The sequence below is a fragment of the Aristolochia californica genome, unplaced genomic scaffold (genome assembly GCF_029961685.1).
Source record: "Aristolochia californica isolate CCGP_79_NKW_82.1479 unplaced genomic scaffold, dmAriCali1.0.hap1 SCAF_3, whole genome shotgun sequence".
In the NCBI taxonomy this organism is placed as follows: Eukaryota; Viridiplantae; Streptophyta; class Magnoliopsida; order Piperales; family Aristolochiaceae; genus Aristolochia; species Aristolochia californica.
Genome location: NW_027181992.1, coordinates 25,341,868 through 25,347,058, shown reverse-complemented (window position 1 = coordinate 25,347,058; position 5,191 = coordinate 25,341,868).

The following is a 5,191-nucleotide window of genomic DNA, read 5'->3' as shown; positions in this document are numbered from 1 at the left end:
GATAATTCCTAGAGCCAATTAACCCACTTTTTGCCTGTCCTTATAAATCACAGATACTTTCTGGAATTATCTCTCTTAGCATTTGTGCATTACCCATTTTGGATGTTCAAATTTTTTTTTTCAGATCCAAACTTGAGTTTCACTCTCCCATTTCTCTCGTAAATAAACAAGATATAAGGCAAGTAGAACGCAACAGAATGAAAATTTTATAGTTCATGTATGCCAAAAAAAGTTAAAAACTATAATAAATGTAAGTGAAGAAAATTATTTCACGCACTACAAAAATGAACTCCATGGTTTTGTTATTCATGTTTGGGAAATTCCACTAGTACAAACCCCCTAATAATTAGCCCTGTGGAATTTTGTAGGAAAGGGACTTCTAACTGATCCTAATATGCTTTAAATGTGGTGTCCATGCATGCCACAAGCATGTTAAGGATGTAAGTGGCCTAATGATGCCAAAAATTTCAAGGTGTGGAAAAAATCAAATTCTCAAGTGGTTGGATATTTACAAGAGCCAAACAACCCACTTTTTGCCTGTCCTTATAAATCACAGATACTTTTTGGAATTATCTCTCTCTGCATTTGTGCATTTCCCATTTTGGATGTTCAAATTTTTTTTTTTCAAATCCAAACTTATGTTTTCACTCTCCCATTTCTCTTGTAAACAAAAAAGATATAAGGCACGTAGATCGCAACAGAATGGAAATTTTAGAGTTCATGTATGCAAAAAAAAATTTGAAAACTATAATAAATGTAAGTGAAGAAAATTATTTCCCGCACTACAAAAATGAACTCCAAGGTTTTGTTGTCCATGTTTGGGAAATTCCACTAGTACAAACCCCGTATTAATTAGCTTGGTGGAATTGTTTAGGAAAGGGACTTCTAACTGATCCTAACATGCTTTAAAAGTGGTGTCCATGCAGGCCAGAAGCATGTTGAGGATGCAAGTGGCCTAATGATGCCAAATATTTCAAGGAGAGGAAAAAATCATATTCTCAAGAGGTTGGATATTTACCAGAGCCAAACAACCCACTTTTTGCCTGTCCTTAGAAATCACAGATAGTTTCTGGAATTATCTCTCTCAGCATTGGTGCATTTCCCATTTTGGAGGTTCAAATTTTATTCTTTTCAGATCCAAACTTGAATTTTCACTCTCCCATTTCTCTTGTTAACAAAAAAGATATAAGGCACATAGATCGCAACAGAATGAAAATTCCAGAGTTCATGTATGCAAAAAAAAATATTGAAAACTATAATAAATGTAAGTGAAGAAAATTATTTCATGCACTACAAAAATGAACTCCAAGGTTTTGTTATGCATGTTTGGGAAATTCCACCAGTACAAACCCCCTAATAGTTAGCTTGGTGGAATTTTGTCGGAAAGGGACTTCTAACTGATCCAAACATGGTTTAAATGTGGTGTCCATGCATGCCAGAAGCATGTTGAGGATGCAAGTGGCGTAATGATGAAAAAAATTTCAAGTTGTGGAAAGAATCAAATTCTCAAGAGGTTGGATATTTATCAGAGCCAAACAACCCACTTTTTGCCTGTCCTTAGAAATCACAGATACTTTCTGGAATTATCTCTCTCAGCATTTGTGCATTTCCCATTTTGGATGTTCAAATTTTATTTTTTCGGATCCAAACTTGTGTTTTCACTCTCCCATTTCTCTCGTCAAAAAAAAAGATATAAGGCACGTATATCGCAACAGAATGAAAATTTTAGAGTTCATGTATGCAAAAAAAAAATTTGAAAACTATAATAAATGTAAGTGAAAAAAATTATTTCATGCACTACAAAAATGAACTCCAAGGTTTTGTTATCCATGTTTGGGAAATTCCACTATTATAAAACCCCTAGTAATTAGCTTGCTGGAATTTTGTAGTAAAGGGACATCTAACTGATCCTAACATGCTTTAAATGTGGTGTCCATGCATGGCAGAAGCATGTTGAGGATGCAAGTGGCCTAATGATGCCAAAAATTTCAAGGAGTGGAAAAAATCAAATTCTCAAGTGGTTGGATATTTACCAGAGCCAAACAACCAACTTTTTGCCTGTCCTTAGAAATCACAAATACTTTCTGGAATTATCTCACTCAGCAATTTTGTGCATTTCACATTTTGGATGTTCAATTTTTTTTTTTTTTCAGATCCAAACTTGAGTTTTCACTCTCCCATTTCTCTCGTAAACAAAAAAGATATATGGCACATAGATCGCAACAAAATGAAAATTTTAGAGTTCATGTATGCAAAAAAAAATATTAAAACTATAATAAATGTAAGTGAAGAAAATTCTTTCACACACTACAAAAAAGAACTCCAAGGTTTTGTTATCCATGTTTGGGAAATTCCACTAAGACAAATTCAATAATAATTTGCTTGGTGGAATTTTGTAGGAAAGGGACTTCTAACTGATCCTAACATGCTTTAAATATGGTGTGATGGCATGCAAGAAATATGTTAGGGATGCAAGTGGCCTAATGATGCAAAAAATTTCAAGGTGTGGAAAAAATCAAATTCTCAAGTGGTTGGATATTTTACCAGAGCCAAACAACCCACTTTTTGCCTGTCCTTAGAAATCACAGATACTTTATGGAATTATCTCTCTCAGCATTTGTGCATTTCCCATTTTGGATGTTCAAATTATTTTTTTCAGATCCAAACTTGAGTTTTCACTCTCCCATTTCTCTCGTAAACCAAAAAGATATAAGGCACGTAGATCGCAACAGAATGAAAATTTTAGCGTTCAGTATGCAAAAAAAAATATGAAAACTATAATAAATGTAAGTGAAGAAAATTATTTCATGCACTACAAAAATGAACACCACGGTTTTTTTATCCATGTTTGGGAAATTCCACAAGTACTAACCCCTAATAATTAGGTTCATGGAATTTTGAAGGAAAGGGACTTCTAACTGATCCTAACATGCTTTAAATGTGGTGTCCATGCAAGCCAGAAGCATGTTGAGGAGGCAAGTGGCCTAATGATGCCAAAAATTTAGAGGAGTGGAAAAAATCAAATTCTCAAGTGGTTGGATATTTACCAGAGGTAGACAACCCACTTTTTGCTTGTCTTTAGAAATCACAGATACTTTATGGAATTATCTCTCTCAGCATTTGTGCATTTCCCATTTTGGATGTTCAAAATTTTTTTTTTCAGATCCAAAGTTGAGTTTTCACTCTGCCATTTTTCTCGTAAACAAAAAAGATATAAGCCACGTATATCGCAACAAAATGAAACAAAAAATAATTTGAAAACTATAAGAAATGTAAGTGAGGAAAATTATTTCCTGCACTACAAAAATGGATTCAAAGGTTTTGTTATCCATGTTTGGGAAATTCCACTAGTACAAACCCTCTCATAATTTGCTTGGTAGAATTTTGTAGGAAAGGGACTTCTAACTGATCGTAACATGCTTTAAATGTGGTGTCCATGCATGCCAGAAGCATGTTGGGGATGCAAGTGGCATAATGATACCAAAAATTTCAAGGAGTGGAAAAAATCAAATTCTCAAGTGGTTGGATATTTCCCAGTGCCAAACAACCCTCTTTTTGCCTGTCGTTAGAAATCACAGATACTTTCTCGAATTATCTCTCTCAGCATTTGTGCATTTCCCATTTTGGATGTTCAAATTTTTTTTTTCAGATCCAAACTTGAGTTTTCACTCTCCCATTCCTCTCGTAAACAAAAAAGATATAAGGCACGTAGATCGCAACAAAATGAAACTTTTAGAGTTCATGTATGCAAAAAAAAATTTCAAAACTATAATAAATGTAAGTGAAGAAAATTATTTCACGCACTACAAAAATTAACTCCAAGGCTTTGTTGTCCATGTTTTGTAAATTCCACTAGTACATACCCCCTAATAATTAGCTTGGTGAAATTTTGTAGGAAAGGGACTTCTAACTGATCGTAACATGCTTTAAATGTGGTGTCCATGCATGCAAAAGCATGTTGAGGATGCAAGTGGCCTAATGATGCCAAAAATTTCATGGAGTGGAAAAGATAAAATTCTCAAATGGTTGGATACTTACCAGAGCAAAACAACCCACTTTTTGCCTCTCCTTAGAAATCACAGATACTTTCTGGAATTGTCTCTCTCAGCATTTGTGCATTTCCCGTTTTGGATGTACAAATTTTTTTTTTCAGATACAAACTTGAGTTTTCACTCTCCCATTTCTCTCATAAACAAAAAAGATATAAGGCCAGTAAATCGCAACAGAATGAAAATTTTAGAGATCATGTATGAAAAAAAAAAATTTGAAAACTATAATAAATGTAAATCAAGGAAATTATTTCACGCACTACAAAAATGAACTCCAAGGTTTTGTTATCCATGTAAAGGAAATTCCACTAGTACAAACCCCCTAATAATTCGCTTGGTGGAATTTTGTAGGAAAGGGACTTCTAACTGATCCAAACATGCTTTAAATGCGGTGTCCATGCATGCCAGAAGCATGTTGAGGATGGAAGTGGCCTAATGATGCCAAAAATTTCAAGGAGTAGAAAAAATCAAATTCTCAAGTGGTTGGATATTTCCCAGAGCCAAACAACCTACTTTTTGCCTCTCCTTAGAAATCACAGATACTTTCGGGAATTATCTCTCTCACCATTTGTGCATTTCCCATTTTGGATGTTCAAATTTTTTTTTCAGATCCAAACTTGAGTTTTCACTCTCCCATTTCTCTCGTAAACAAAAAAGATATAAGGCAAGTAGATCGCAATAGAATGAAAATTTTAGAGTTCATGTATGCAAAAAAATATTTGAAAACTATAATAAATGTTAGTGAAGAAAATTATTTCACGCACTACAAAAATGAACTCCAAGGTTTCGTTATCCATGTTTGGGAAATTCCACTAGTACAAACCCCCTAATAATTAGCTTGGTGGAATTTTGTAGGAAAGGGACTTCTAACTGATCCTAACAAGCTTTAAATGTGGTGTCCATGCATGCTAGAAGCATGTTGGGGATGCAAGTGGCCTAATGAAGCCTAAAATTTCAAGGAGTGGAAAAAATCAAATTCTCAAGTGGTTGGATATTTCCCTGAGCCAAATAACCCACTTTTTGCCAGTCCTTAGAAATCACAGATACTTTCTGGAATTATCTCTCTCAGCATTTGTGCATTTCCCATTTTGGATGTTCAAATTTTTTTTTCAGATCCAAACTTGAGTTTTCACTCTCCCATT